Consider the following 14,906-nt stretch of genomic DNA (forward strand, 5'->3'; position numbering starts at 1 on the left):
GAATTCAGAGAAGATTCAAATATTGTTCATATATAAACTTGATCATAAACCCACAATTCATCGAATCTCGACAAACACACCGCAAAATAAGATTACATTGACTAGATCTCTAAGAGAATCAAGGAGAACTTTGTATTGAGATCCAAAGAGAGAGAAGTCATCTAGCTACTAGCTATGGACCCGAAGGTCTGAAGTAAACTAATCACACATCATCGGAGGGGCCATGGAGTTGATGTAGAGGCCCTTCGTGATCAATGCCCCCTCCGGTGGAGCTCCGGAGAAGGCCCCAAGATGGGATCTCTTCGGTTCATAAGGTTGCGGTGGTGGAATTAGGTTTTCGTGGTGCTCCTAGATGTTTGCGGGGTATATGGATATATAGGAGGAAGAAGTAGGTCGGTGGAGCAACGAGGGGCCCACAAGGGTGGAGGGCGCGCCTAGGGGGGTGGGCGCCCCCCCTGCCTCGTGGCCTCCTCGACTGATTCTTGACGTCCACTCCAAGTCTCCAGGATCACATTTGTTCCAAAAATAACGCTCCCGAAGGTTTCATTCCGTTTGGACTCCGTTTGATATTCCTTTTTGGCAAAACTCTAAAATAGGCAAAAAAAACTGCAATTTGGGTTGGGCCTCCAGTTAATAGGTTAGTCCCAAAAATAATATAGAAGTGTAAAAATAATCCCATTAACATCCAAAATAGACAATATAATAGCATGGAACAATCAAAAATTATAGATACGTCCGAGACGTATCAAGCTGGTACAACAAAATCACTCCACTATATATATAAGCAGGAGCCTTAGCTGTTGCTTTACTAGGGTTCCTCTCGTTCACTCTCTCATGATCTCTAGATCTAAGCAAGACATAGGTGGGCACACTCTCTCTCAGCTCACGGCTGGTCACAAATCCGGCCGGACAACCTCGACCGGGGCAGGGGTGTAGGTGCATCGTTCACGATGTCGTCGGCAGCGAGGGAGGAGACCAACGGTTGCCCGCGCGTCCCGATCGGCGGCCGTGTCGTTCTCTCCAAGAGAGTGCCGACACGGGAGGGCCTCCGACCCCTTCTTCCTCCCTGCGGTATTGTGGCCAAGATGCGGCCTCCCGACGCCGCCTTTGCCACATGCCGACGACCCTCAGGTATATATTCCTTCGAAACCTGCCTTGCTCTACTGCCCCAGCTCCCCACTTGGCTTCGTGTGGATCTTTTTCTACTTCCATCTGTTGTTCCAAAGCCACCTAGACTTTTAATATTATTAGAGGTAAAGCTAGTTCATACAGTCAACTCTAAGAGTTGGTTCAAACATGGAAGAAAGTGGGAAAGCTGTAGCATGAATCTAGGACTTGGTTCTACGAGGAAACGGGGGAAAGTAGTAGATACTGGCTACCCCACCGGTCTCTTGGTTGAAAATATGAAGAAAGCATGGTGGATGGCGAAGGGTGGGGGGAAGTGGACCTATCTCTTGGTTGAAAAAGGAAATAATGTGACGGGTAAATGTCGCCGAGGAGATAAAAAATGGGACAAATGCAGACATGCTGCCTGAGTGTTTGCCGCTCTCGGCAACCACATCTGCCTCACCACTTTATGCCCCTGCTGTCCCTACGCCCATATCGCTACCGTTAATGTAAAATCACATGAAGCATTAAGCAATGCCACCTAATGTCACTATAAGTAATGGTCTAGTGCTGTCGATAAATTGAAGCAATGCCACCACCATTTTATGAAGTGCTTCCGTCTTGCTTTATTTCCCATGAATTGTGTTTTTCTAGTTACACTTAAATCTCACACCGCTAACATTGCTTCATCCCAGTCGAACTGCACAAATTTGATTGCACATTTACTGACCATGTGCTACTCTCATGACAGTAATACTAATGCTATTATTCTGCATGTTAATCTAGTGGCAGTGTTGATGTGATGTGATGCTACTTAATTAAGCACACTTTCATACTGTCAATCTAGTGCCAATTATAACACAATAGATGTTAGTGTTAATCATACGCCACTGCAAATATCTGTCACTATTTAAATAACCGTATTTCGTATTTGCGCAAACAAGGATGTCTGTCTCCATATCGTTTCGGGATGTCTGTCTCCGTATCATTTCTATCCACGCAATCAAAAGCACACACCTTAGTTTTAGTAGAACTACGCAAAATGAGATGGCTATCCCTCATTGCCGTCGTCTAACCACCCGTCTTCCAGGTATTCCTACATTGGTAGTTACTAGGTAGAATGACCAACGCAATATAAAAGAAGTTGATTCGTACATTTTACTTCCTGATTGCAGTGTAGGGACGAGCAAAAACAACTGCATCCTAGTCCGGAATGCACTTTCTACTAGTTCATCCATGGACCAAGGACTAGCTGGCACGACTGCACGGTGGTTTTTTGGACAGGTGCGCGGAGAAGAGGCATTGTGGTCAGCTTATTTCTGCAAATAGCGATGCTTAAATTTAGTGGAATGCACAAGACTTTCAGCTGGTCAGTACACTACATGGTTCAGTTCAGCATTCCAGCTGAGAACACAATTATAATTGGTTATTCTGGAATGGGAGAACCTAACCCTGGATGGTGGCAACAAGAAAAAACCAGAGTGAACTCCAAGAAATTTAAGCCTGCCGGGAGGCCCTTTGCTCAGAGAAGCCTTGCTTGTTTTTTCCTGGTTTGTAAACCCTCTCACAACTTTGTCTTTTGTTGTGAACTAGTATATGTTTGTTATGTTCTATGAATCATTAAGATGTATAAAATTTCTTAACTTATGCTTTTCAAGTTTTTTATGAAGCCGAGTTTAATGTGAGTGTTCCACATGAACGCTAGACTAGCGTGTGAACGTTTGGAATTTACATTGTGGCCTTAGTTAACTACATGAACCACTGTAACAAGATACATAGTTGCTTATATGTCAGACAGCAGATTGTTGATTGTTAGTTGGTCGATAGCCTAGTGTTGAAGCGAGCTGAGCCAATGTGCCGTGTTTTGCACAACTGCTTACAAGTGGGTTGGGCTGGACACAAGACGGACCTTGCCATGAACATCATCTAGGACGTCCGGCAGCAGCTCAATCCTGTGAACCTTCATGAAGACAACCTTGTGGCCTTGCCACTCGTAAACTTGTTTGTGGAGGCATGCCATGTCATCTTCCTGCGTAACCTTGACAAGAACAGTATGCCTCACAAACGAAGGAGTAGCTTTGAACTTCTTGTGCTTCAATACACCCTGGACAACACGCCTGACAACAGTGAAGCTGGAATACAACTCTTCATTGGTATAAGCGCAAATGGCTTCCAGGATCCAAGAGCCTAAAAACTCAGTTTTCCTAGTGCGTATATTCAGGTCATCCGCCTCATAGCGAGTGACATGTACAACCACACAATCCTTGTCTGCATCAGGGCTCTAATTGAAACAGAAACAAATTCTGAATTACTTTCCAGTATAAGAAACACAAGTTATTTAAACCACTATGTATAGCATGGCATCAAAGCTAATAAAATTTTGCATTATTCATCACCACATACTTAGATGAAAAACCACAATCGATATCGGCAAAGAAGAAAATCACCTTGGGCAGCTCAGCAGGGGGGACACATCCTCGAAGGGGGAAAACTGCTCCTGCAATGCCACGGGGGCTGTAACCTCAAACGGGGCGTTGACCATCTTAGTAGTGGCCGTGAGCGTATTTGGGGTCGGCTCGGTGGCTGCCTCCATCTTCTTGGAGCTCTCTGTCTCGTGGGGATCAGCCTCCCGCGTCTGCTCCAATATTGCCGGATCTTTGCCTGGTTCTCCGTGGTCCATCATGAAACTGACGAATACTAGGAGACCACTCAAAGGAAAACACAATCGCAATGACAATGAAACAAAAAAGAGAGTGAGGATCAGTTACTGCTTTGCAAAAGTTCTTTTTTTCTCTAAACGAAAATATACCAACATCTCGGATCCGCTTACCTTCCCTTCGTTGGGAGAGAAGAATAGTGGCAGATGCGAGTGTTGCCTTTCTTGAAGACGGTGAGGGAGAAGGGGATTCAGCGAAGAGTGAAATGATGGTTGCTTCGTCTGTGAAACTTAGACTGCGGGGAGGTGGGGTTTTGTGATACGACGGCTCGTTACTGCCGCGCTAGGACCGGGGTGACTCTCCGCCTGCATACTGCCTTCTAATTTGGTGGATGGCATTTGGGCCCACACGCTGCATGGCCCGCATGTCAGTGAACAAAAGTATAATGACATTCAGTAGAGGGAGACGTTTCGATGACCTAGGAGGAGCCAGAAGCGGTATTGTATCCATTATACTAGTAGTAACTGTTTTTCTCGGTAGCTGTAGAGTGTCTCCACTATACTAGTAGTAATTGTTTCTCTGGGCCCAAGACAAAACATCCCATCCACCCTAGTAAATAGTAAAATCAATTCAAAAGTCCATATATTTGCTGAATGAGAGGCGCTACCCACACCCAGCACACCGCCCCCCAAAAAACCCTGGGTGTTCTTCTTCCTCCTCACTCCCACCCACCTCACGTCAGCTCGCTCCACTTGTACCCCCAAATTCCTCACCTCACTCCTATAGAAAACCCCAGCTCCCCTTCTTCCTCACTACTACAGAAAAACCCCAACTCCCCTTCTTCTTCACTCGCACTACAACTAGGCTCATCATTCGTTACTCTGCTCAAATCCGTGAGAGCGACGCGATGCCCTCGAGGAAAATGGAGTCGGCTGACCCCAGCGCCAACAAGATGAGGCTCCCGCCAGCGGCGACGCCTGTTGTAGATCCGGCACCCGGCAGCGTGGGGAGAAGCGGCGACTCCGCCCCCACCGGATCCCAGGAACCCGTAGAATCTCGGGTGGACCGCATCAGCGATCTCCCGGAACTGTCCTTGGGGAGATCATCTCGCTTCTCCCCACCAAGGATTGCTGTCGCACCCAAGTCCTCTCAATTTGGTGGCGCCCTTTATGGCGCGCCGTGCCCCTTAATCTCGACTGTCGTCAGCTATCTCTCTTCAATGATTTTGAAATCACTAGAGCCATCATCTCCTCCCACCAGGGCTCCGTTCAAAGCCTCTGCATCATGTCATGCTACCTGAGCAAGCATACCATGCCCTGCACGGTGGACGCCTGGCTGAAATCCCCTGAATTCATAGAACTATAGCTGCTTGAGTTCTACTATTCCCCTGGAAATCACCTACCAGATACCGAATGCCATCTACCTGTGCCCTCAGCACCGATGTCCATCTCGCGGTTTTCCTCCTCTCTCCACACCGCCACCTTTGCGATGTGCGACCTACCAGACAATCTAGTACTAAACCTTCGACTCCCATTTCTCAAGAAACTTTCACTTGTGTGGGTTCGTATATCGGAGGCCTCATTGCACGGCATCATCCACTCCAGTTGCCCTGGAGTGCTTGGTGCTTGTTTTCACAGTTAGAATCGGTTGTCTCCAAATAAACTCGCCTAACCTTGTAATAATTGGAATTTCTTTTGACGGAAGGCAGCTCATCATCCAAGATGCCCCTTCACTTCAAAGTTTAATCCTTGATTCTAGTTATTCACCGTTGCAAATAATCGTCCTCTCTGCGCCTAAACTGGAGACCTTGGGTGTAATACATGATCTCTGTGCTCATTTCAATATGGTGTTTGGCTCCACGGTTCTTCAGGTACTTTATATTATAATCTACACTTGTAACCATAAGCTACATTTTAAATTTCTGCGCATAAGTTATATGTCATCTTGGAGTACACATTTTGTACTAATATTATGTTCTATGCTCAATGAAGAGTTTCTCCATGGATGGCCTATCAATGGTGCTGGATTCTGTCAAGATCTTATATATCCAAATGAATAGTTTTGATCTGAACAAGATTATTGGCTTGCTGCAATGCTTTCCATGTCTGGAGATGTTGTATATAAAGGTGATAATTTCACGCACATTGGAAGCCCGCATATAGTGTACTAGAATTAACCATTCAGCTGTTGCTCTTTCGACACTCTTTTTTTAGACATTAACTGTTTTCAATTTTCATGTCTATTTAGGCAACAGGACGGGGTAAGAAAGTTATAACCAATTGGTGGATTCGTACGCATCGGGATTTTCTCACTTCTCATGAGATTCGATTGAAGACAATAACGTTAGAACGATATGTAGCCAACCGTGCAAACACTAGATTTGTCACATTCTTCCTGATGAATGCGAGGTTACTATTGTCCATCAGGATTAAGTTTATCAGCAGCATGGTTTTGACGGATGGGTATGTGGAAGAGCAAAAAAAGGAGTTTCAGGTGGGCAAAAGAGCTTATGAACACGCCGGGCTTCTATTTACAACATATTGTGGTCATAATCCAGTAAATTTTACAACCCAGGATGTTCATTCTATGGACCTGACCGATCCATTTGACTGTGACTGCTAAAAACAGTGTTGGAGTTAGATGTTGTTGCCCTTTTCAACCTGGGTTCTTTTGTAAACCTAATTAACAATTAATCCTCGTGCTTTTGTACAGTTTGTAAGCTGGAGTTAGATGTTCTTGACCTTTTCAACTCGGCTGTGGCTGTCATATTTTCTTTGAAGCAAGGCAAATGGCTTGCCAGTTGTTTAATTTAGCGTGAAATATTGTAACAACTAACAAATCCCAACCAAGGGAAATAACATCACTCTCGCCGGCTGCTTGAGCTCAGTGTGCATTACAGAAGCCAAGTGATTAGCCCCCACCAGCACCCACAAACTTATTTTGAACTAGCACATCAAATGGGCTGTAAATTTTCATAGAAAAGGTTGCATGACTGTGATAGATTTGGATTCTGACATTTGGGACCTGCGAGATAATAGCCTATCCAAGGTGGTGTCGACTTACTAGCCAGTCAACAAACGATTCTGCCTACCAGCTCTTGGATTGACATCCAACATCTATCGTGTATCTTCTATCTCTTGTATTCTTCTTCCTCCAGCCACCCAAACCAAACCACCCCATCGGCTCCGCTTGCTCCCGCCTCCCATGGCTGGTTGCGCCTCCGCTGCCCTACCGTACGTACCCTCCAACGTTGGCCAGTCCCTCCCTCTATTCCCCCACACGTCCTGTTATTCTCCGGCGATGTCAGCCCCAACACGCACCCGCACCCGAACCAGTCAACCCTCGTACTCCCCTACGCCTGCGACTGGACCGGTGATAACCCACAAGTATAGGGGATCGCATCCGTTTTCGAGGGTAGAGTATTCAACCCAAATTTATTGATTCGACACAAGGGGAGCTAAAGAATATTCTCAAGTATTAGCAGCTGAGTTGTCAATTCAACCACATCTGGAAACTTAATATCCGCAGCAAAGTGTTTAGTAGCAAAGTAATATGATAGTAGTGGTAACGGTAGCAAAAGGTAACCGTAGTAAAAGTAGTGTTTTTGGTATTTTGTAGTGATGATAGCAATAGCAACGGAAAAGGGAATAAGCGAAGAACAATATATGGAATGCTCGTAGGCAATGGATCGGTGATGGAGAATTATGCCGGATGCGGTTCATCATGTAACAGTCATAACCTAGGGTGACACAGAACTAGCTCCAGTTCATTGATATAGTGTAGGCATGTATTCCGAATATAGTCATACGTGCTTATGGAAAAGAACTTGCATAACATCTTTTGTCCTACCCTCCCATGGCAGCGGGGTCCTTACGGAAACTAAGGGATATTAAGGCCTCCTTTTAATAGAGAACCGGAACAAAGCATTAACACATAGTGAATACATGAACTCGTCAAACTACAGTCATCACCGGTAAGTATCCCGATTATTGTCACTTCGGGGTTAACGGGTCATAACACATAATAGGTGACTATAGACTTGCAGAATAGGATCAAGACCTCTCATATATTGATGAAAACATAATAGGTTCAGATCTGAAATCATGGCACTCGGGCCCTAGTGACAAGCCTTAAGCATAGCAAAGTCATAGCAACATCAATCTCAGAACATAGTGGACACTAGTGATCAAACCCTAACAAAACTAACTCGATTACATGATAGATCTCATCCAACCCATCACCGTCCAGCAAGCCTACGATGGAATTACTCATGCACGGCGGTGAGCATCATGAAATTGGTGATGGAGGATGGTTGATGATGACGATGGCGACGGATTCCCCTCTCCGGAGCCCCGAACGGACTCCAGATCAGCCCTCCCGAGAGGTTTTAGGGTTTCTCCCTGAAACTCAATATATGGAGGTGGAGTTGGAGTCGGAGAGGCAACAGGGGGCCCACGAGGTAGGGGGCGCACCCCCCACCCTCGTGGAGAGACGGTGGGCCCCCTGGCCTTCATCTTTGGCAGGTATTTTTCTTATTTTCTGAAAAGTGGCTCCGTGAAGTTTCAGGTCATTCCGAGAACGTTTGCTCCTGCACATAAATAACACCATGGTAATTATGCTGAAAATAGCGTCAGTCCAGGTTAGTTCCATTCAAATCATGCAAGTTAGAGTCCAAAACAAGGGCAAAAGTGTTTGGAAAAGTAGATACGTTGGAGACGTATCAAGTCCCCCAAGCTTAAACCTTTGCTTGTCCTCAAGCAATTCAGTTGACAAACTGAAAGTGATAAAGAAAAAACTTTTACAAACTCTGTTTGCTCTTGTTGTTGTAAATATGTAAAGCCAACATTCAAGTTTTCAGCAAAGATTATAACTAACCACATTTACAATAACGCATAGGTCTCAAGTTTACTCATATCAATAGCATAATCAACTAGCGAGCAATAATAATAAATCTCGGATGACAACACTTTCTCAAAACAATCATAATATGATATAACAAGGTGGTATCTCGCTAGCCCTTTCTGAGACCGCAAAACATAAATGCAGAGCACCTTTAAAGATCAAGGACTGACTAGACATTGTAATTCATGGTAAAAGAGATCCAGTCAAGTCATACCCAATGTAAACTAACAGTAATGAATGCAAATGACAGCGGTGCTCTCCAACTGGTGCTTTTTAATAAGAGGATGATGACTCAGCATAAAAGTAAATAGATAGGCCCTTTGCAGAGGGAAGCAGGGATTTGTAGAGGTGCCAGAGCTCGGTTTTGAAATAGAGGTGAATAATATTTTGAGCGGTATACTTTCATTGTCAACATAACAACCAAGAGATGGCGATATCTTCCATGCTACACACATTATAGGCGGTTCCCAAACAGAATGGTAAAGTTTATACTCCCCCTTCCACCAACAAGCATAAATCCATGGCTTGCTCGAAACAACGAGTGCCTCCAACTAACAAGAGTCCCAGGGGGAGTTTTGTTTGCAATTATTTTGATTTAGTTTGCATAAAGCACTGGACTGGGCATCCTGGTGACCAACCATTTATCTCGTGAGTGAGGAGCGGAGTCCACTCCTCCTGAGAATAATCCGCCTAACATGGAAGATACAGGCAGCCCTAGTTGATACATGAGCTATTCGAGCATACAAAACAGGATATTTATTTGAAGGTTTAGAGTTTGGCACATACAAATTTACTTGGAACGGCAGGTAGATACCGTATATAGGTAGGTATAGTGGACTCATGTGGAATAACTTTGGGGTTTAAGGAGTTTGGATGCACAAGCAGTATTCCCGCTTAGTACAGGTGAAGGCTAGCAAAAGACTGGTAAGCGACCAGCTAGAGAGCGACAACAGTCATGAACATGCATTAAAATTAATCAACACCGAATGCAAGCACGAGTAGGATATAATCCACCATGAACATAAATATCGTGAAGGCTATGTTGATTTTGTTTCAACTACATGCGTGAACATGTGCCAAGTCAAGTCACTTAAATCATTCAGAGGAGGATACCACCCTATCATACCACATCATAACCATTTTAATAGCATGTTGGCACGCAAGGTAAACCATTATAACTCATAGCTAATCAAGCATGGCACAAGAAACTATGATCTCTAGTTGTCATTGCAAACATGTTTATTCATAATAGGCTGAATCAGGAATGATGAACTAATCATATTTACAAAAAAAGAGGTCGAGTTCATACCAGCTTTTCTCATCTCAGCCAGTCCATCATATATCATCATAATTGCCTTTCACTTGCACGACCGAACGATGTGAATAATAATAATAGTGCATGTGCATTGGACTAAGCTGGAATCTGCAGGCATTCAATAAACAAGAGAAGACAAGGCAATATGGGCTCTTTTGTCAGATCAACAATAATGCATATAAGAGCCACTTCAACAATTTAATTATGGTCTTCTCCTATCGACCCCCAAAGAAAAGAAAAGAAATAAAACTATTTACACGGGAAAGCTCCCAACAAGCAAAAGAAGAACAGGAAATCTTTTTGGGTTTTCTTTTTAATTACTACTACAAGCATGGAAAGTAAACTTATTAAAAGCTACAACTATTTTTTTTGTTTTTCTTAAGGTTTATTAAACATACAAGAAGAAAGCATAAAAAGGAAAATAAACTAGCATGGATGATACAATGAAAAAGTATGAGCACCGACATCTAGCAATGAGTGTGTGAACATAAATGTAATGTCGGTGGGAAATACGTACTCCCCCAAAATTAGTCTTTTGGCCTAAGTTGGTCTATGGCCACGGCTGGCCTGGCAGATATCCATAATAGTAGCTGGGGTCGTACTGCGATGCAGCGGCTATCGCCTGTTGAGCTGCAGCGTGGCGACGAGCGGCCTCCTCTCTCCTCTCGTACTCATATGCCTCCTCTCTGGTAATAGTATATCCTCCTCTTTCCTGATAATCAAAGAAGGCAGGAGCAGGGAGAGTAATACGGACAACACGGCGTCTGTCAAAGATTAGTCGCTACTGGAGAGGTGATTCGTTCCTCTCGACAAACTGGTGGTGAACCATAGCATTAAAATCTAGATAAGCAGAAGGTAATTCAATATCATCTTCGCATATGGCTATACCAAGAAAATTAGCTATGCGGGTTGCATAAATTCCACCAAAGAAATCTCCTTAAGTCTATTAAGATGCAACCTACGTGCAACAATGGCTCCCAAATTATATGATTTGTCTCCTAACACAGCACTCCTAAGAATACTAAGATCGGGGACACACATGTGACATGCCTCATCTTTACCATTAATGCATCTACCTATGAAGAGAGCAAAATAATGTATAGCAGGAAAGTGAATGCTCCCTATGGTAGCTTGTGTAATATCTCTAGATTCCCCCACATTTATTCTAGCAAGAAAATCTATAAATTCAGATTTGCGAGGATCCCTTATACTACCCCATTATGGAAGTTTGCAAGCAGTGGTAAAATCCTCTAAGTCCATAGTGTAAGATTTATCATAAAGATCAAACAGGACAGTTGGAGAATTACGTAAAGTTGAAAATTCAAACCTCCTCACAAAGGTACTGGTGAGATAGTGATATTGGCTGCACTTATCTTCCTCAAAGCTCACAAGATCAGCGTTACGCAAATATGCGTTGAATTCTTCCTTAATTCCCGCTCGATCCATGAAGTTCTCATAGGGCCATTCACAAGGACGCATTGGAGCGTCTCTTGGTGGCTCGTCATCAGCATCACACATTGCAAGCCTGGGTCCTTGCTTCCTTGAAGAACCACCTTGGAACATTTTCCTAAGCATTTTTCTTCCTCTGAAAAATTCTGAAATTTTTTAGTAACTTCAAAATAAAGGTAAACCAAACTCAATAATATTGATAGCAGCTACTACAAATGCCTAGGGCCTATATCATGCATCAAAGCTACTTTTGACCATATAAATTTGACATGTAGGCTCAAGGACAGGGTCACCTAAGCAACACAAATTTGCAATGAATAAAGCACTAGCACAAAACTATTTGGAAAAATGGAGGAGTCACATACCAAGGAACAATCTCCCCAAGCAGTTTTGTGAGAGGTGCTTTGAGCAAGGAGATAGAAAATGGCAGCAAAACGAGCTAGGACTCGGGTTTGAGCTGATTATTCGTGTTTATGGGAGGAAGATGAAGTGTATGGGTGAAAGGATAAGTGGAGGAGGGCCACCGTGGGCCCACGAGGCAGGGGGGCGCGCCCTCCACCCTCGTGGGCACGTGGTTGACCCCCCTGGTGTGTTCTCAGTTCCATAAATCCTCAAATATTATAGAAAAAATCATATTTAAATTTCAGGGCATTTGGAGAACTTTTATTTTTGAGGTATTTTTATATTGCATGGATAATCAGATAACAGACAGAAAAATATTTATTTTTATTTTATTTAATATAAATAACAGAAAGTAAAAGTGGGTACAGAAGATTGTGCCTTCTACTTTCATCCATCTCATGATCATCAAAAGGAATCCACTAACAAGGTTGATCAAGTCTTGTTAACGAACTCATTCCGAATAACATGGAACCGGAGAAATTTCGAATAACACTATGTTACCTCAACGGCGATATGCACATCCCCAATAATAAGAATATCATATTTCTTCTTGACAGTAGGAAGAGGGAATTCAAAACCTCCAAATATAATCGATGGCATTTTTCCAATAGAGTTGATACTATGAACTTGAGGTTGTTTCCTCGGAAAGTGTACCGTGTGCTTATTACCATTAACACGAAAAGTGACATTGCCTTTAGTGCAATCAATAACAACCCCTGCAGTATTCAAAAAGGTTCTTCCAAGAATAATAGACATACTATCGTCCTCGGGAATATCAAGAATAACAAAGTCCGTTAAAATAGTAACGTTTGCAACTACAACAGGCACATCCTCACAAATACTGACAGGTATAGGAGTTAATTTATCAGCCATTTGCAAAGATATTTCAGTAGGTGTCAACTTATTCAAATCAAGTCTACGATATAAAGAGAGAGGCATAACACTAACACCGGCTCCAAGATCACATAAAGCAGTTTTAACGTAGTTTCTTTTAATAGAGCATGGTATAGTGGGTACTCCTGGATCTCCTAACTTCTTAGGTATTCCACCCTTAAAAGTATAATTAGCAATCATGGTGGAAATTTCAGCTTCCGGTATCTTTCTTTTATTTGTAATAATATCTTTCATGTACTTAGCATAAGGATTGGTTTTGAGCATATCAGTTAATCGCATACGCAAAAAGATAGGTCTAATCATTTTAGCAAAGCGCTCAAAATCCTCATCATCCTTTTTCTTGGATGGTTTGGGAGGAAAAGGCATGGGTTTCTGAACCCAAGGCTCTCTTTCTTTACCATGTTTCCTAGCAACAAAATCTTTTTTATCATAACGTTGATTCTTTGATTGTGGGTTATCAAGATCAACAGCAGGTTCAATTTCTATATCATTATCATTACTAGGTTGAGCATCATCATGAGCATTATCATTAACATTATTACTAGTTTCAGGTTCATTACTAGATTGAGTTTCAGCATCAGAAATAGAAATATCATTTGGGTTCTCAGGTGTTTCAACAATAGGATCACTAGAAGCATGCAAAGTACTATCATTTTTCTTTTTCTTCTTTTTAGAAGAACTAGGTACATCTATGTTTTTTCTCTGAGAATCTTGCTCAATTCTCTTAGGGTGGCCTTCAGGACACAAAGGTTCCTGAGTCATTCTACCAGTTCTAGTAGCCACTCTAACAACATAATCATTATCTTTACTATTCAATTCATTGAGCAAATCATTTTGAGCTTTAAGTACTTGTTCTACTTGAGTGGTAACCATAGAAGCATGTTTACTAATAAGTTTAAGTTCACCTTTAACATTAGCCATATAATCACCCAAGTGTTCAAGCATATTTGAATTGTTTTTCAATTGTCTACCAAAATAAGCATTAAAATCTTCTTGTTTAGCCATAAATTTATCAAACTCATCTAAGCATGGGCTAGCGAACTTAGTAAATGGGATTACAGCTTTATCATATCTATAGAGAGAATTTACCTTTACTACCTGTGTCGGGTTATCAAGACCATGTACTTCTTCAATAGGTAATGGATTAAGATCATATGTTTCTTCAACAGGCGGTAAATTAAGACCGTGTATTTCTTCAATAGGAGGTAAATTCTTAACATATTCAGCTTTAATACCTTTTTCTTTCATAGATTTCTTTGCCTCTTGCATATCTTCAGGACTGAGAAATAGAATACCCCTCTTGTTCGGAGTTGGTTTAGGAATAGGCTCAGGAATTGGCTCCGGAGGTGTCCAATTATTTTCATTTGTCAACATATTATTCAATAGAATTTCAGCTTCATCCGGTGTTCTTTCCCTGAAAACAGAACCAGCACAACTATCCAGGTAATCTCTGGAGGCATCAGTTAGTCCATTATAAAAGATATCAGGTATTTCATTTTTCTTAAGAGGATGATCAGGCAAAGCATTAAGTAACTGGAGAAGCCTCCCCCAAGCTTGTGGGAGACTCTCTTCTTCAATTTGCACAAAATTATATATATATATATCCCTTAAAGCAGCTTGTTTCTTATGTGCAGGGAAATATTTAGCAGAGAAGTAATAAATCATATCCTGGGGACTACACACACAATCAGGATCAAGAGAATTAAACCATATCTTAGTATCACCCTTTAATGAGAATGGAAATATTTTAAGAATATAAAAGTAACGAGTTCTCTCATCTTTGGTGAACATGGTAGCTATATCATTCAATTTAGTAAGATGTGCCACAACAGTTTCAGATTCATAACCATGAAAAGGATCAGATTCAACCAAAGTAATTATATCAGGATCAATAGAGAATTCATAATCCTTATCAGTAACAAAGATAGGTGAAGTAGCAAAAGCAGGGTCAGGTTTCATTCTAGCATTTAAAGATTGCTTACTCCATTTAGCTAATAATCTTTTGAGTTCATTTCTATTTTGGCAAGCTAAAATAGCTAAAGAAGGTTCTTGATAAAAGACATAACCCTTAGGAATAACAAGTGATTCTTCATCATCACTTTCAACAGTATCATCAGATTCGTTGTTTTCAATCTCTCTAGCCCTAGCAAGTTGTTCATCAAGAAAATCACTAAGTGGCA

This window comes from Triticum urartu, chromosome 7 (assembly GCF_003073215.2).
Source record: "Triticum urartu cultivar G1812 chromosome 7, Tu2.1, whole genome shotgun sequence".
Classification (NCBI taxonomy): domain Eukaryota; kingdom Viridiplantae; phylum Streptophyta; class Magnoliopsida; order Poales; family Poaceae; genus Triticum; species Triticum urartu.